Source organism: Takifugu rubripes, chromosome 1 (genome assembly GCF_901000725.2).
Source record: "Takifugu rubripes chromosome 1, fTakRub1.2, whole genome shotgun sequence".
In the NCBI taxonomy this organism is placed as follows: Eukaryota; Metazoa; Chordata; class Actinopteri; order Tetraodontiformes; family Tetraodontidae; genus Takifugu; species Takifugu rubripes.
In genome coordinates this window covers 28,282,540-28,301,083 of record NC_042285.1, presented here as the reverse complement: position 1 = coordinate 28,301,083, position 18,544 = coordinate 28,282,540, and the positions used below count along the sequence as shown (strand labels likewise).

General features: G+C 53.5%; 1 long non-coding RNA gene across 1 annotated transcript; it reads right to left on the bottom strand.

Moving 5' to 3' along the window:
• Window positions 1–14,820: 14,820 nt before the first annotated feature.
• On the bottom strand, window positions 14,821–15,979 carry LOC115247482 (uncharacterized). The gene is made up of 3 exons (XR_003886554.1): window positions 15,858–15,979; window positions 15,196–15,609; window positions 14,821–15,127 (listed from the first exon to the last, which is right to left on the bottom strand). It is a non-coding gene; the product is annotated as an uncharacterized lncRNA (long non-coding RNA).
• Window positions 15,980–18,544: the final 2,565 nt, after the last annotated feature.

Here is an 18,544-nt window from a genome sequence, read left to right as displayed (position 1 = left end):
CCGAAGAGGCGTGACCGAGGAGAGAACTGGATACCAGTGTCACCACTTAGGAGGCGTCCTACCCCCGTAATTCCTGGTTTAACCGGCATAAATGGACGCGTTATGATTGAATAATAAGGTAACGAGGGTGATTGTGGATGAGCAGAAACACCCACGACAGCGCTCCGCTAATTAGCTGAACTTTATCTTTAGGCCGTTGGCTAACGCAACATTTCCATAAAAGCTGCTATTTTTGCCTCGTTAGTGGAGTCCAAACATGCTGGAGACGCTGGAATAACGTTATCATCCTTACTGTTGTTATTACAGCCGCGGAGACGCGGGGGCGCGTCTCGGAGACGGGAATACCTGGAATAACAGTCAGGAACGACGGCGTCTGCTCTTTCATCGGAACGTTTGCCGACCCGGCGGCGGTTCTTGACCTCGGTTCTTGACCTCGGTCCTGGACCGTGTCCCAGCTGGACGTTGGGAAAATAAAGGAAGTGAGGTTGGACTGTGGGGGGGCGGCATGTACCAATTTCCTGAGTTAATGAGAAGTTTCTCTGTCCTGGGGATCAGGGAGACGCTGGTGAGCAAGGCCTCGGGGATGGAAGTAAACAACCACCCGTCCGTGACCTCGTGGCACTTCGCCGCCGTCGAGCTGATGTTACTGGAGCGCCGGCGGAACGCCGACAACCGTGGTGCAAATGGTTTTCCACTCTCCTCTGAAGGTCAGGCTGAAGGTCAAAGGCTGCGCAGGCGGAGCCAGCGGTGCGGCTAACGCTAACGCTAACCCTCTGTAGGTGCGCTCTGTGACCTTCTGGGGTTAAATCAGCAGCAGAGGAAACCAGATCTGACAAACGCTGCCGTGTTCACACGTGAGCTTCGATTAATCTCGCCGCCGCTGCGGCTAATGGGACAAGAGAGGACACGGCGGCGGCGTGCTCCTCCTCCAGGACACCGACGGAGACGGATGTCCCTCCGCAATCAGATCACTGCCTCCAAAAATGGAAGATTCCTCAGCAACCTCCCAGCTCTCCCTCCCGCGCATCAATCTCGTTTTCTCCTTTAGCTTAACGGAATTTAACCTCTTCCCATTTTTTCAAACCATTTTTCTCTCCCGCTGCTCCGATTAAACGGAGAAACGGAGCGTCGGGGATTAAACGTGCGGGTTAATGGGCTGAAGATCCGGTCTTCCTCAAGGTCGTCCAGCAGGGCCGCTGACGTTTGGCCCCGTGGCCATGGACCAGTGCGGCTGAGGGGTCCATTTGGGTGGTGACGGGTCAGAACCCCCCCGCAGCCTCATGCAGATGTGGATGAACGAGCGGGCGGATTACGGATCACCGCCCGCCTCCGTTTGTCCCCGCCGCCCTCGGCGCTCCTCTCTAAAGGTTGCGTTCGGGATTCCTGCACGAACCAGACGCTGGCTTCTCACCCTGGTCGGTAAAGTTCAGTCCTGCAGCGCGGTCACCATGGTAACCGTGTTCTTGTGCCATCTCGCCGTTTCCTCTGACTTCTTGGCCGTTTTGGGCGCCGGGGCCGGCGGCGTGGTCCACCTGCCCGGACCCTGAACGCAGCACTATCTGCTTCCTCTGTCCCGCTGAGCAAATAGGTTTGACCTTTAACCCCAATAATAGAAAATCAAAGGTTGGCTGTTGGCGGCGGCGGAGGCCCCGCCCCCTCCGGCTCTCTAATGGCCCAGGCTCATAGGGGCGACTCTCCTGGAAATAAATGATGGTGTCAGGCAGAAAAATGCAAAAGATTGATTTTTAAATGGATCATTGTTGCCACGGCGCCCGGTTAATAAGCTGTCACTCCTAATGATCGGACGCACTCCTTCACCTCCGTCCGCGTGCTGCTGCATCAGCTGCAGCGGGAATACCTGTGATGTCATCACGGAGCGGAGGAAGAGGGATGGGGCCGGATGGGCTGACACCGGGGGAGCGGAGCAGTCGGGAGGGGGCCGCAGTAATGGCGCTTCAGCACTACAGCAACACCCGAAAGCTGCGAGTCAGCAACTCCTGAGTGGGGGGGCCGGGGGGGGGCCGGGGGGGGGCGGGTTCACCGGGCCGCCGGCACCTGCTCGCCGCCTCATTACCGCGCTGCTGACGCAACCGTGCAGACACCGGGAGGGAGGGGGAGCTCCGGCGAATCCTGCACATGACTGAAGCACGCTGGGGGGGGCAGGTTGGGGGGGGGACATGCTGGACGGCTCCCACGGAACACGAACGTGACATTTGCTGACACGAGAGGGAAGCGCTGCCCGGAGGAGCCGCGTCAGGATTGGCTGACCTCCGCTCCTGTTCCGGAAGAGGCCGATTATTCCGCAGCGTCGTCCTGGACGCAGCGAATTGATGGTTAGCAAATATTGGGATGAGCTGAAACTCGCCACCTTTCAGAGAGGACGGCGGCGAGTTCCCCTCCAGCTGTGCGAGGCAGCGGCCTTCGAGATGTCTGGAACAGGAAGGAGCTCTTTCCACGTCCTGCCGCCGTCAGCGTTCCGATCACACGGACACGGAATATCCCTTATGGGTCAGAACGTCCAGCTTCTCCTGTTTCTGAGGCCGCTGTGAGGCGACGCTCCGTTAGCGTTAGCTACCTGAGGCTCAGGTGTGTTTGCGGAGCTGTTGCCTTCAGGAACTCTGGGAAGTTGTGGAGGTGAAAGCCGCTACTGGAGCCGTGCTTCCCGTTATTCTCATCACGTCAGCCTCAGAAAGTGTAAATTGTCTGTGCACTAGTGTTAATAACGGAGCTCTTCTGCGAACTCCCGCTCTCTCTCGCCCTCTCCTGCTCTCTCTCACTTCTCAAATTCCGTCTGGATACCTTCGTCACTAATTAGCACTTCTGTCATCCAATCTAATGTGATTAGAGCGCGGCGCCGCTCTTGTTTTCCCGCTCTGCTCTCCAGGAGTCAGTCAGAGCGCGTCGGGGCTGATTTACATGCAGCCTGGCTGCTCTGGAAATGAGGCTGACGTCCACAAACTTCATCACGGACTTCAATCATCAACACGCTCGCGCCGCAGCTTGGAGATTCAGTCGGGAGCAGAAATCCGCCTCTCATTCCCGCTCCGATCAGCAACTCCTGCTGCGTTTCCTGTGTTCGCTGGGTGGCGGCGGCGATGATGGATGCGCCGCTGCTTCTGCTGCTCGGCCGTTCCTCTCCGACGGCCCCTCGGCTCTCACAAAGGTCCAGGCTCTCGCCGTCCCCCCGCTGCTCTCGCTCCTGCTAACAGAAACTCTCTCCACTGTTTCCAATGGCAACTGCTGCTGCCTTTAAAGACAATGGCGCGTTCTAATGGGAAAAAATGGGTATGGATGTTCAGAACGCTCCCGTCCCTCTAAATGGACTCTGAAGTGGCAGCAGATAAGAGAACCAGCTCCCCCCTGTTGGGGGGCGCCGTGCGGCTCAGAGGGATCTCGTCTCCTGGGATCCACCTAATGTGATGACCAGACAAATACGGATTATGTGCATTAGCATCCCAAAGCCGCTAATTAGCTTTGTCGATGCTTTAGGTTTGGGCTGTTTGGCTTAGTGATCAGAACTAGTTCCTCCACCCCAGTTCTGTGATCTGTCGTCGCATTTTTAATACATGTTTCCCCCTTTGTTCTTCTTCTCTGGTTGCAAATCTTTGGACCTGCTGGGTCACAGCTGGAGCAGCTGCTGAACCTGGTTCACCTCTGATTTGTTCCCTAAATTACCACTAAATTAATTAGAGCCCAACAGTTAAGGAGCTGTTCTTTTGCTGATTAGCTGGTGATCTAGCTAGCCGTCACAGCTAGCCTGTTATTTAGTAATCCTCTGCTCCACAAACTCAGAAACAGCTTCTATATTTGTCATCGGTGTTCACACATTTCCATCACTGTTCCCCAGCAACCGGTCCAGATGTGCACCGGCGTGAGTGGCTGCTGCTGCGCGCGACGTTCCGCGACGTTCCCAACTGGAAGCAACATCTTCGGCATTGAAAGACTTCAACTTTGCTCCAAACGTGTCGGCGTTCACGCGGAAGATGAGGTCGCCGGCGTCGGTTCGGCTCAACCGGACCGGAACCGCTCGCACCTGCAGCGTTAGCGAGTCCTTTAGCCGCGCGCTGGCTAAAGGACCCTGCAGGGCTCCGATCGTGCACCCATCACTGACGTGATGACGCGCTCCTCTGGTGCGTCGGGACACACACACACACACACACACACTTCACACGTCGTCACACACCTCTGCACTTTGAGCTCCAGGTGAGTAGCAGACAAAAGCGGCGATGACGAGCAGCCACCAAGGCCAGGATTAGCATGCTGGAGCTAATTAAACAAAGGGGAGATGGACGGAGGAGACATCTGCAGAATCCACCCGCTGTGGCTCCTCATTGCTGATGCGGTGATAATTAAAAACCAGGCAGGAGCATCAGCAGCCTCTCACTGAGGCCGCGGTGATGTTTTCATTGTCAGTCTTCCCTTTTTTGTAAGACCAGATTGGATATTGAACCTACACATACTTTTATACCGTATATGAATTACAGTTTCCTTCTTGAGCTTCCTGGAGCAGAGTGGTAACCACGGCAACGCACTGTTTCCCAGACATTTTTCATTTCAGGGTTGCTGCTCTAATTGAAGGACTTTAAGTGTCTTGCATCCTGTTCTAAGGTGAAATTGGAGGATGAGAACATCCTTTTGTGTTGTATCTGCTGAAGGTTTTCTGGACTCAACATAATTGGGAGGAAGAAGTTCAGGAGCTCCCACATCTGGAGGAAGCATCAAGTGGAGCTGGTTCAGCCCTCCAGGAGCCTTCCCTTGGAGAACTTCAATTGGGCAGACGTGCCAGGATGGATCCACACTGACCTCCTGGTGTGGAAACACGTCAGGAGCAGCGGTGAAGATCCAGTCTGAGTTCACTGAGCTGAAGCCAAGCTTGAAGGACTCACGGGTGGTTGGAGGTCACCTGGTAGTGGAGGATGCTCCATCTCCAACCTGGAGTCTCAGCTTTCTCTTCACTGTGCGGCTCTGTTGAAGCTGCTGCTAGCTATGAAGCTAATGTAGCTGTTGGAGGACGTGTTCGGGTGTTGAGGTTGTTGTGTCTTCTGCTTGAGAAGGTTCAGACAGGAGGACCCGCTGGACTCCCGGAGCTTCAACGTCCAGGGTCAACAGCCGAGCGTCCAACACTGCCAGCATCGCTGCTCCACCTCCGGGGAAGAAGGGCTGCAGGAAAGGTCACGTAAGGTCACCACACAGGTAGGAACAGCAGGATGAGCCCCAGAGATGTGCTGCAGCGTGACGCCTAACGTGGTCGGTGGGAGCGGCTCCACGTTCCCTCGCTGATGGGATTTATGTCACTTCAGAATCCTGAGGAAGGAGGAGTGGCCCCATCTGCTGCGAATTATATTTCGCATCTCGCCACACTTTCATTTTCACATGCAAAAGCAACGCGGGTCCATCGGCTCCTCGCTCCAGCCTCGGTTTCCATATGCTGCGCGGAACTCTTTAACAACAGCGGAGGAAGGAGGAACCTCTGAGGGACGGCGGCTGTCTGCCACCCATCAGCACCCCCAGCTGCTGACGCCCGGCCGACCCAGGAAGTGTGAACGCCACCGGAGAAGCCTCAGCAGACGCCGAACAAACCACATCTGCAGATCCTGGCCCATAAAGGGTCTTTGTACTTTGATCGGATCCACTCCGTCCAACCTCACCTGGCAGCACAGGTGTGAAATCACCGCCCTCTGATTGGCTGAAAGAAGACGAGTCGTGTAGCTGGGTGAAAGCACAAGCCCCGCCCCCACTGTCATTCCAGGCTCTTGCCTGTGTGGTGCACACGTCCCCAGGCCTCCTCCAGCCGGGCTTCCTCACCACCGGACCAGCTCCACATCCCTGTAAACAGGATTTTGATGCTCACCGGGCTTCAGGTGTGTTCCTGCTGCTGAGACCTCCACCTCGTCCCTCACCTGTCACCTTGACGGCTGTTGATGGGGTTGTAATGAGAAGAGGTACGGCGCCGGGTGATGAAGCGAGAGCATGTTCTCTGCACCGTTCTCCATCACGTTCCTACTTATCACATTAGAGGCTGGATAGATGGGAGCCAAACCCCGGTGGAACGGGATTAATTTGTTTAAAGCTCTGCAGACGGCGTTGACCGACCTTGGTTGGGCGGAAAAAAAGATGATTTTTCTCTGTTTGCTGCCGGGTGCAATCGCCCGAGGAGACGGGAGCCAGATTAACACCGCGGGGCCACGTCTCTCCTTTCAGAAGGTGAACTCATAAAGCAAAGCAGCGGCTGGTCGGCTTTAAACGAGGCGTCTTCAGCTGCTCGCTAAGCCTGGGGAGGAGTCCTGCTCTCATATCCTTCCATTAAAATAGTTTCCCGAAGACACGGGAGCTGGGTTCCGTCCTGGTTGAACTTCTCCACTGCTCCACTGAGCACAGGACCTGACAGGTCCTGGTCCTGGTTTGAAGACGCCCTTCCCCACCCTCCCACGCGTGACATCATGTCTGCCCTTCATCTTTATCAGATGCAGGTGGGCCTCGACCAAATGGAGGTGAGACACGAGGCCTTCGTCTCTTTCTCTCCAAACTCCAGCCGACAGATTTTCCCTGCCCAATAAAAAGTGACCCAAAAATACGACCTCCCTCTCTGTGGCTCTGAGCCCTGAGATGTTCCTTCCTGCTGCCCTCACAGCTCACAAATATACCCTCACCTCTAAAATTGCTGGGTGATTTCCTGAAATAGCAGCTTGCCTCAGCTCTTTCTGGGTCAACTTTGGCGTAGTCTTACAAATGCGGTCCAAGGAGCGCCAGGGGACCTGGGGCACCTCCGGTTCGCTCTCAGAAGGTCTCCGCCTGTGTTGCAGCGTGGACGGACCAAACACGACCTTCTTAATTGGTCAGCATCAGGTGACCATCGTTGTGGAACCATTAAATGTGACCGAGCCAACCTGGAGAACCCTCTGAGACGTGGACAGATGTGCTGCCACTGTTTCCAGAGGCTGGCCGGACTTTAGCAGCATGTTGGCGCCGTACCCAAAAACTGATACCGATGCTCTGTGCTGCCCCCTGCTGATCAGCAGCAGTAATGGAGGAACATCCTCCCTTCCCGTCAGTACTGAGGCCACTGTTTGGGTGGGAACTCCATCTCGACTTCCTGTTTACCTCCGGCCGAAAATGACATCACCTGGAGGAGGAGGCTGCGATCCGTCTTCATTTGGACATCCGGAGACGTCCGACATTCACAACTACAAATGTCAAAAAAGGCCGAGAGTTCATTTCTACGATTGAGTTTGACACGGTTGATTCTGGGCCCGAGAAAAGCTCCTGCAAGAAAGTCCCGGACGCACATTAAATCGCCATAACTCTTCCATCGATTAGTCCCGTCGCAGGCCCGTGAGATTAGCATGCTGCGCAGGAGGCGTGGCTGTCAACATCAATAAGGGCCATCCCGCCTGAGACGCCATTAATAACAAAGTAGCCACTCGCCATCTTGTCACATATGAATAATGGCTCGCGTAACAAATCATTTTGCTGTCTGACAGACATTCCGCCGCGTGGACGGGGGCGGAGGTTCCCGCTGCAGGACTTTGCTCCTTCGTCAGTTTTCCCGCCGCCTGATCAAAACTGAAGTTGACGTCGGGAGGGTGGCGAATCGGGGGAGCTGGATTCGGCGTGCAGATGACACCTTGTTCCGTGTCCAGGAGAAAAAGGTCGCCCGGTGCGATGACAGCATGAATCAGCAGCAGTCATAAATGGTTAGCGCTGCACAGCCGGGACGGAACGAGGTTCTCCCATCGGCCCCGGGGGCGCCGCTCCTCATCTCCCTCCTCACCACCGCTGACAACTTGGTGGCAAACGCAATTTGACCAGGCGACAACGACCCGCGTCTTCTGTCACTGAGCAACTTTCTGCAGCAAACTTGTCAACGCAGAGCAGGAAGGATTTCATCTGCACGCGGGAAGAACGTCTGGGCCCTTCCCACGGCATCCGGGCCAGGAATTCTGATGCTTCCTGTTTTCGCCCGTGCAGGCGACAGTTTTAGGAAGAAGGTGGAAGGCACTGATGGTGGCACCACTGTCCCTCCACATGCAGACCACCTCTGGACAGAAGGTATCAGAACCACCCGATGGTGGCGAGGCCACGTCCTGACTCGCATCGACGTTCCCAAACAAACAACATTCCTCTAAAAAATGAATGTGGCCTCAGATTTCGAAATCACACGATTCCATTAAGGAACCAGTTTTCCTGGAGGCTCTTTAGCGTCTTCATCCGTCTCCCCAGAGACTCCGCCCCACCACGGACCTCCTGCATGGAGCCCGTGGTGTTCCCTGCATGTTCCCCCGCATGTGACGGACCCACCAAGGACACCCCGCCCCCTCCCGCCGCCCCACCCGCCCCCTCCCGCCGCCCACCCCGCCCTCAAAGGTTCCAACAACAGATGACGTAAGAAGGGAACAGATGAGAAGAGCAATTTTCTTGGGTGAATAAGAAATGAGATGTCCAACACAAACAAAGTCATCTTCTGTCTCTGGGAGCAGCTCTAAAGCTGGGGGGGGGGGGGCCCTCTTGGATTGGGTCCTTCCAGACCCTGGAAGAGGCCTCAGTGTCGCCTGAGGACAACAGGAAGAACCCAAATGTTTGATTTCTCGGGGTTCAGTTGTAGCAGGAAGTGGGAGCATCTGCAGATCAAAGAGCGCAGCTTTAGATGCAGCCTGGGGGGGGGACGGAGGGGCGTCGGCGTCCTGTTGTCTGCCCTCCCCAGGTGGGAGCGATGGGCAGCATGTGGTCCGGGGGGGGCGTCACTGGTCAACTGGATGAGGAGCTGTGGTAATCAGAGCTGGTGATCAAAGGGCTCCCTGCTCAGTCTGAGGCTGATTAGATCTATTAAATCTTGTTAATTTAAGCCTAATGAGGGTGAATTATCACAGCTGCGTCGCTCATCCAACATCCCTTTTTTTCCCCAGTCAAATTTCACCATCGCTGCTGCCTAATGTTCACATTTCAAGATCAGATCAAATCACGAGTGTCTCATTATTTCAGCGTTCAGAGATTAATTATTACAGAAGCCTTTCCGCAGCTGAGGCGGCATCAGAAGCGGCTTTTTAAATGTCATGACACAGAGAAGAAACTTCCCAGCTCATTGTTGCGACCTGTTAGCAACAAAATCTTTCACCGATTTAATGAGAATAACAGATTTGGTTTGCTAGCATTGACTGCAGGCTGGATCGTTGCTAGCAGTTAGCCTTTAATCCCGCTAAGGTTGCTCAGAGCAGGTTGTTGCTGCCTCAGGAACGCTCCATGAGGACAGCGACCGTATCAACACTCTGAAAAGGTGTTCCGTGTATCAGTCGCACCTCTGCAACAGTCAAGCTGCACGTTTCTGTCGGAGCGTCAGCGCCGTCAAGTTCTCACCTTCTTCTCAGGAAGAGCCGACTTCACGAGTCGGCGCTGAGGAGGAGTGCTGCTGCACGCTAACACTCCTCGCGCAAGTTGTCGCTGCCATGCCGTTAACCATTGTCCACAAGCGTCACGGCGTGCTGTGCGGCTTCCATGGCAACCAATTATCAATGCTATAATTTTGGTAACTTCACAGAGGAGCTCTCTTTAGTCCACGGGGGGAAGGAAGATTCCTCGACTTCCAAAGTCTGGGAACCCTGCTGGCGTGCGGGGGCGTGCTGGAGAACATCATGACTATTTACTGTAAAGCTTCTTTTCTTAGCTTTCTAGGCACCGATCGATCCATCGGTCACATCGATGAGGCCTCTGAGTATCGACCCATCCGACTCCTACCACCACGGGTGGGGGAGGGGGACCCTGGACGGCTGTGCCGGTCACTTCCTGAAAGCTTAGCCTTGAGCTTACAGGAGTCAATAGAGCAGAGGAACCGCAGAGGTTGATTAAAAGGTTTGCTCTGCGGTGACAGACAGACCTGCGATAAACTCCTCCTCAAACAGCAGAACTTCAGGCTGCCGGGTTTGTTCAGCACCAGGAGGCCCCGGCAGGCCCAGCACAAGAACAAAGGAACAAAGGCAGGGCCATAAATCTGCCCCCGCACTCCTGGCTTTGATAGCAAGACCCGACGAGGCCGATTTAGCCAACTGGGGCTCTGCTGAGGTGATGCTCCTTAGCCAAACACTGGAGGTGTTTCCAACAGAGAGTAAAGAAGAAGTCCAGCGGTCACGCTAATTCCTGCTCTGAAGAGGGGGGGGGAGGCAACGTCTCTGCATTCATCCGCTAGTCTTTGCTTCACTTGTGAGTTTATATAAAGTGTTTGGGTTCCTGCCAGAGCCATCGAACCAGGTGGATGCAGATTTTAATGCACTCTGCAGCTGCTCTGGAGAGTTATGTCACACCGCATTCAACGTGCACACAAAGGAGACCGTCTCCCCGGCTGCTGTCACGCCATTGGGCCCTTCATTGGTGAACTGCAGGGGGCGCCGTGCCGACGGCACCTGCCCACAGATCCAAGAGAAGCTGAAGAAAGTGTGTTTCACGTTCAGCCTGAAGACTAAAAATAGCTTTAATAAAAAAGTGTTTCGCCACCATCTTTGCAAGCGTGCCTGGAGGGTTCGTCACGAGCGTGCACGAGCGTGCACGAGCGTCTCTTCAGCCCAAACTGTGGATGAAGAGCAGCAGGTTGGGTTTTGATGTAACCTGAAACCACGACAGATCTGCACGTTGTAAACGCTGAAATATTAATGTTGACTCGAGCGGAACGTGACCCGGGTGTCGTCGGGACGCTGCGCCTCCTTCTCCGCCTCCTTCTCCGCCTCCCTCTGCAGAGTTCGGAGCCAGACCTCCCACTCGAAGCAGCTGGAGTCAAATTTTAAAGCCGCACTCAGAAACATTCATCTTGTATCCAATTATCGCCCGACCCTCATTTTTTATGCATCCACCTCGGATCAAATGATCCCGCCCGCGGATTATAAAGGGACACAGAGTTTGGGAAGATGCTCCGTCTCCCGTCTCATCTGTTGGGAAGACGTGAAGCACCTCTCTTTGTTTCCCTGGCCCTCTCATCCAGCCTATACACACATTGTTCTTTCCCTCCCCATCCCCCTAATTAGAGGCCTTTGATACAGTATGAACAGAGAGAGGGACCCAGTTGGTGTGGATCCTCTAATGCACCCTCCAGTGGCTCTCACATTGATCCCTTTTCTCTGTGAAGCCGCGGTGAACTCGGCTCCATCGACTCAGCGTGGGCCATCATGAAAGAAGAAGGAGCACAAGTGGAAAACAAACTGGAAAAGAAGTGTTTTTTTTTTTACGCGATTACGAGGGGGCGGGGCCGCGCAGCGCCTGGCGACCACGCGGCCGGCGTGCTAGCCCAATGCTAATGTCAACCCGAACACATGGTTGACATTTGTGGAGCTGTTAAACAGGAGTTGCGCTGGGGGTGGTGGTGGGTGGGGGGGGGGGTGGGGGTGGGGGGGGGGGGGGTGTTTACATTCCACTCCAGCTCCGTGCGCCGACGACACAGTCAAACGACCGCGGCGACACCGGCGCTCGTCCCAGACGAAGGTGCAGCAATTACAAGTCGGGAGCTTTTTCAGCCCGGGAGGTCGTGACGCTGACGGTGATGTATTTGTTTTTCATCAGTGGGTGTTTGGCTTGGCAGCGTGTGTGTGTGTGTGTGTGTGTGAGTGTGTGTGTGTGTGAGTGGGGGGGCAGTTTCCTGTATGAGTCAACAGGCCTCGGCACGCCGCGATTGGACCGCAGCTTTTGAAGCCTCTCTTGGGGAAAATGGTGCCAAGGCTTGTCCATTATGACACATTCTGTAGTCTCTCAAGACCCCCCCCCCCCCCCCCCCCAGCCCCCACCCCCCACTCAATACCACCGCCTGAGTGCTGTAACTTGGGCCGAGTGTTGCTGACATTTACTGAAATTGCCTTAAAGCCTTTTTTCCTCAACAATAGCTGGCGAGAGAGGCACCGGTGTAGCTGCGGACGCGTCCATATTTCAAAGCCTTTACAGTCCGAATTACAGCATTATGGGAATATTGACATAAATGAAGATGGATGACGCAGCTCCACTTCCACCAACTGTACGAAACCCCAGCCAGAATATTCTGGATAGGAATCCCGGTATCAGGTTCCCTCCCAACTCAATCACCAGCTGTCAATCACCTTTTCACTGACTTTCATAGCATCAAAGCACCAAATATCAAATTATACTTTAATAATAAAGATTTCCTGAGAGCTGTGGTGACCACGTGTCGGGTGTTCACTGGTATCACCGGTCTCCACAGCGGCAGCAGAGCTCCATGATGGAAGAGAGAGGCAGCAAACTCAAAGCTGCCTGATTCTAAAGGCTGGAAATCATCTTCTGCAGTCAGGAGTGTGAGCACTCTGCTCAGGACGGACATGAAGGCGGCTCCGCTCTGTTCCGTTCCCTCCTCCCATATCAGCAGACCACCCCCCTCCTTTAGATGAGAAGGTCTCAGAAAGTCCTCACTTGTCCTCTCACAGCCTCAGTGTCCAGCTGCTGGCTCCAAACGCGCTTCGCCGTCCATCTGATCGTGATCTGATCAGCAACGTGCATGAATGAGTGTGTGCAGGCGGGGGCGCAGGCACACCTGGAGCAACACCCTTCTCTTCATGATGTGATGATACAGAGCGGCCTGCTGGAGGTTGTGGACAGCTGTTTGCTGCTTCCTGCTTCCCATGATGCTCCACTTGGTTGCGAACAGCTGAACCTTGTGAGACTCGTTCGCTTTTGGTTTAATGAAGCGATCGGCCTCGTCGGATCCTCTCTGCTTCAGTTCTTCTGACTCCTGCCGGATTATTGTTGACGCCGCTGCAGCTATTTAGACCCACGCAGCCGCAGCCGCTGCAGATCCGGAGGTTCTGTGGAAAACACGCGTTCTGGTTCCTTCCCACTCCTCCCAGTGGTGCTTCAGACCCTGTGGCTCCATCACTCATGAATACCTGTGAAACCCTTTTATTACCTGGGTCACTCCACGGGGTGCAGCTTAAGCAATAAGTATGCAAATGAATGGATGTTTATCCTGTTTGGTGATATGCGCCGCGCGTACACATCATACTTATACGACCGGAGGGAAGCCGTTCCCCGATAATCAGCAGCGGGGGGGCGGCAGCAATGCGCCCGGTTGGTGTTCAGCGGTGGGTTTGTGAGCTGAAGGTTGGTGGGCGGACGGCGATTTCGTTAATTAAATGGTAAAATCCTAAAGACAGAAGTAAAAGAAGCAGCGACGGTTCCCTCTGGGCCCGGTCCTGGTCCGAGAGCGGGGGTGGAGGAGCTCTCGCTGCGCTCCATCGCTCATCCAGCCCTCGACCAGCTGTGGTCCAGACCCTGGGCGGACGTCTGACACGGCCCCCCCAACACGGACTCCATCGGACGAGGCTCCGCAGATGGACCCGCCGCGCTCCGTCCAACGGGGCTCGCGGCCCCCGTCGCTCCGAGCCCACAGCAGTTTTAATTTGATAACTCAGCTAATAGCCCGACTTTATCCGCTTCGGCTCCGCAAAGTCATCGCTGCCATTATCCAGCTGGTGGACGGCGAGAACGGCCAAATGGGGAAGGTGACATTGGCTGAAGTGGCTGTGACGAACAGGCGGGAAAACTGTGGAAGCCACCAGCCTGTCAGCTGACCATCACACTGAACAGACCCAGTCCAGGAGGACCCTGATCCAGGGGTGAAGCAGGTCTACCTGGTAGGACTGAAGACCTGGATCAGGGGCCTGATGGACCTGTTTTATACATCTCACCTCTCTTTATGTGCTCGGTTGTCTGAACAACCACAAGGAGGCTGCAGAAGAAGCTTCACCTGCCTGGAGCCGGACCTTCAGTGGGAATGTTGGACCACCGCAGCAGCCCTGGTTGGGGTTGAAGGTTTCACCCTCTGGTGGACATCGATGCCTTTTGTTGGCCGCTGCTCAGACGGAGGAGGAGGAGGAGGAGGAGGAGGAGGAGGAGGAGGAGGAAAGTCCTGAAGTTTGGAGATGTGCAGCAGAGGCGGATGAAGCCTCGCGAACACAAGAACGTTCCCACCAACAGTCCAACTGTGGAGGAAGAATCACTCTTAAGTGGCTTTTGGGTCCAGCTCTGCAGCTCTTTTCATCTTCCCATCCTCTCATCTCACCATCTCGCCATGGGGAAGATGAAAGCAGACACTGGCTATGAACTTTCACACATCGTGTGTGTGTGAGTGTGTGTGAGTGTGTGTGAGAGTGTGTGTGAGAGTGTGTGTGTGTGTGTGTGTGTGAGAGTGTGTGTGAGTGTGTGTGAGAGTGTGTGTAAACCTGCAGAAAATGGCTGCCAGTGTTACTCAAGTCAGGTTTGAGCTGAGATGATGTAACCTTTTGCTTCCAGTGTTAGCGTCAGCGCTAAGAAAGTCAGATTTCAGCAGACTGCTCCGAGTGTGTGCAGGAGTCCGCTTTAATCACGTGACCTGTGTGTTAGCGCCGCGTTCAGAGTTCAGGTGGAGTCCAGCTAACATCTGTAGGTGCACTCTTAAAGTTTAGTTCTGGTTTTTGGCTAATGCGGTAATCTGCTTCTTCAGGTGTCATGAAATCCCACCGTCAGTGAACACAACATCTTTTCCACTGAGTTCATGTTACTTCCTGTCTTGCTCACATCTTTCCCTAAACTCAAGAAAATGGTGTGTTTATTTATCTTTTGCACCCTGGGAGAAGCCCTAATGGTTGTTGGACAGGAAAGGTCAGTTTTAATTCTCTTTGAACGCTTGTAGCCGCTTTGGCTGTTATGCTAAAACCATGCTAATGCACTTCTTGGCAAAGCCAGGTGACAAATTTGAGACCAGACTAATATTAGCTGAGCATAAACACACAAACCCCATCCAGGAGATTCCCAGGTTGTTTTAAAGGTTGTTAATATTCTTAATAACAGTTTAAGTGATTTTTCATCATCTAATCATGTGAGAAAAGACATTTGGATAAAGCAGTTCACAGCGTTATGGGATTTATTCCTATTCTTCCCGGATTTTCTTTCCTTCTCCTCGCTGATTAATGTGTGATCACAACAGTATCTGGCTTTAATTGTCTTCATCTGGGCTTTTCTCTCAACAAACCACTTTTTAAACAAAGTCGGCCTAAACGGCTGAACCTTCTGGAAGTTCAGTTCCTGCTGGTTGGTTTTCCTTCTCTTTGTTTCTCTCCACTCACGGGAGGCGAGCGCTGGATGCTGGATCCTCCCGTTTGTGTGTTTCCTTTTGTAGAAACAATAAAACCACAATTACCGCTCTGACTTTACAGGATGCTGGCAGAGGGAACTCACATGTAAGCGGAACCCTTATCGCTCCATTTCCAGAACACTTCTTTGGGCCAAAACAGACGAGTTGGGAATGAGGGAAAACAGGAGCATCGTGGGCCCCTGATTGGCTGCTCTCACCTGCGCTGCGTTCAGGTCCGGCTCGGCTCTTTGAGCTGAGTGTTGGGAATATCTTAAGGTTTTCCCGTGGGAATGAAGACAGAGTATCCCGATTCCGCATTTGATGTTTGAAGAACCTGCTTCAACAGCTGAGAATGACAAACTCTAAAGTCATTAGAGTTTAAATGTCAGGAAATAAAGGAAAATTAAATATGAGCTGTTTAAATGTCACCCAGCTTCAGGAGGTGACTGCTGATGAAGCCGCCTCCATCCGTCCTTCCGGAATATCGTTTGGTTTTTCAAACTGCAGCCGATTTCTCTCTAAAATACAATAAAAAACGCATTATAATAAACTCCCTCTTATAAATACACAGTAAATATTTGATTTATTGGACTTTGTCACACAAGCAGCATCATGTAATCCTGAAAATCAGGGTCAATCTTCTCCAGGAAATTGTAAAATTCTTCTTCTTTTCATTGGTTTAATCTAGTCTGTGTCCCATTTGTAGATTATTTTTATGGATTAAGAGTGTTTTCCTGGAGGAGGTAATGAGCCCTGAACATCTGACCTTGGTTTTAATCAGCAGAGTGAAGGAAGCATCAGTGATGTCAGTCAGAGCCGCGACCCCGTCCCCCTCCGGAGTCAGACTTCTGCTTGTTTATCCAGCCTCTAAGACTCGCTGGGTTTATTTTCTCGGAGCCAGTGAAATTCCTGTATCGGAAGGAGCTCCTGAACGCCTCCGTGAGCCGGCAGCTGTGTAGCGAAGTGACGAACTCTCCAATGGTGGAAATGAGCCTGAGCTGCAGTAAGTAGATCATTCAGAGGTGACAGCTCAGTGAGCGGATGAATCCGTGAGGTGAGAGGGAAGGAATCTCCAAAAGCTGCTCATGCTGCTAGGATTTGGTCTTTTTGAGAGAACCACATTCCTGAGCCGAGGAGCGTCTCTGTTAGAACTCTCCCCCTTCACTGGGAACCAGACGGACAGCATTCGTAGGCCGACAGAAACGGAGCCGTGTCAGCGGGTCAGGAGGTCAGGAGGTCAGATCTGGGCCTTCCGACTTGGTCCAGACCGGATTCGAGCTCCCGATGGTCCCCTGTCCTCGGTATGTGATCGGACACCCCATAATCTCCCAGGCCTCCACCGGTTCAGGTGTGATTCACCTGTAAATGCTTCCTCAGCTGAGCGGAACCAGGGGTCCCACGCAGATACGGAGCCCTTTGGATCAAACACTGGACGCGCAGCAGCATAATTGGACATCACCCCCCCGTTTAAGCTCCAAAGAATGAAGGGATGGGACAATAAAACCGGAGTACTGGGGCCTTTCACTGTCAACCCGGGTTCTGTCCACATGACTTCACCCGCTCATTGTTTGCCTGCTCATTCCTGGAGGTCCCAGCAGCACCGATCGTCTGATCGCTTTGATCCGTATGGTAGGAGCGCCAAATGGCTTTGATCTCTGCGACGCTGGCGCGGAGACGTGGGGGTCATCAGGTGAGGAGGCGGGTCGACCAATGTTTAAGAATCATTGTGGATGATCAAATCGGGAAGATTTTTATGGGGGGGGGGGGGGGACATAAGACGGTTCTGAATTCTGCAGGTTTTGAAGATAAAGTCTTAGAAGATCTGGCCCTGAATTATTTAGAGTGTTTCGTCCTCAGTAAACTTTCAACCGACTTTACAGCCCAAGAAAAACATTCCAGCCTGGATGTGAGATGGTGGTTCTGGCAGCACGTTGGCGTTTGTTGTGCTGGAAGGTGTCGGAGACAGAGGAGAATAGATATAATGAGGAAACTAAACGGAGCGCAGTCTTCCAGAATAAACTCCCAGACAGTCTCCCGGAGCGCCGGGACGGGGCTCAGTGTGGTGGGGGCAGAAATGACAGGATGGAGCCACGTTAGCACATTTCCTGCTGAAGGAGTTCCATAGCAGGAGCGTTTCTCTGCTTGATTCCCAGAAAAGGAACATTAAGGTATAAACACCTTGTTTTTCCTCTGCAGGGAACTTTGGAAGAACGTTTGATGCTGTGTTGCTTTAAGGGCGCTCCAGAGGTCGGCTGGCCACGTTTCGCTAACAGGAAGTGGACCCAAGTAAACTTTATAGTGGACAGAGGATCTCCAGGGACTTCGGCGTGGTGGTTTGTTGGCTGTCGGTCCAAGTGGACCTTCTGGAGACGGTCCCAGTCCAACATCAAAGCCCACTTTCCAGGGCTCTGATCTCTAACTTCAGCATCAGTTAAGTCTCATGCAGCCTCAGCTCTGGTTCTCATCTCAGCACTTTTGAGTTTAACATCTGCGGAGCTGCGGCGCTTCTCTGTAATCTCAGAGCAGTTCTGATGTTTCCTCAGGAGAGGCTGGAACCTTTATTTCAGAGCTAAGCTGGAAGCTTCTCCAGCTGTAATTTAAACTGTAACATGGTTCAGCTTCTCTCCGGTTGTCTGTGGTGTGTGTTCGCGGCTCCAAGTCTCCATTGATCAGCGTTGTTTATTCCCTTTAATGAAGTTCTTTTACTTGCCAAAACTCAGGAAGCCTCTTCTCATTGGAGGCCGGAGGATTCATCAGCTGAAGCGCTCAGTTGGTTTGGCCGGCGTGAACGGTGCCGTACCTTAAATCCTGAAAGCGACCTTCCCAGTGACAGCCTGACATTTCCAAAGGGGGGGTGGTGCCTCCCAGCTGGGGGCCTGAAAAACAGCAAGTCTTTCAGCAGAGGGCTGAAAAGTACCCGAGGGGGAGACGAGAGTGGAGCAGCAGAAGAATGAAGACGAGAAGGAGGAGAAGCAGCAGGTTCCCACTGCTCAATAACAACTGTGAAAAACTCAATTCCTGCTGTCTTTCCCACTCCGAGGGGAGAGGATCAAGGCCCGGGAGGCACACCCGGCTACCCGCTGCTCCTGCCCGGCTCTCTCAGGCCCCCACATACAGGGGCTATTCACGGGGCGGCCATTCCTAATGCCTGACTTATGCCCGTGCTGCCAGCGCCCTGACATCTGCGCAGCACCCGCCGATCCAGCTCAAACCGCCTTCCCGGCGTTCTCTTGTTTTCCCCAACATCCCCGTTATTAAATCTAATCGCAGTGACACATCTCACCTTTCTTCCATCTCGCCTTTTGTGCTGGGTTCTCTTCTTTGGCGTCGGCGGCGGGGAGCAAATGGGGGCCGACCTGCGTATTTACATTAGTGCGGTGCCTCCTCCCCACTGCGGTATTGATGTGGCATTATGGGGCCGGGGGAGTAAAGAGGTGGACAAGAGGACGCAGA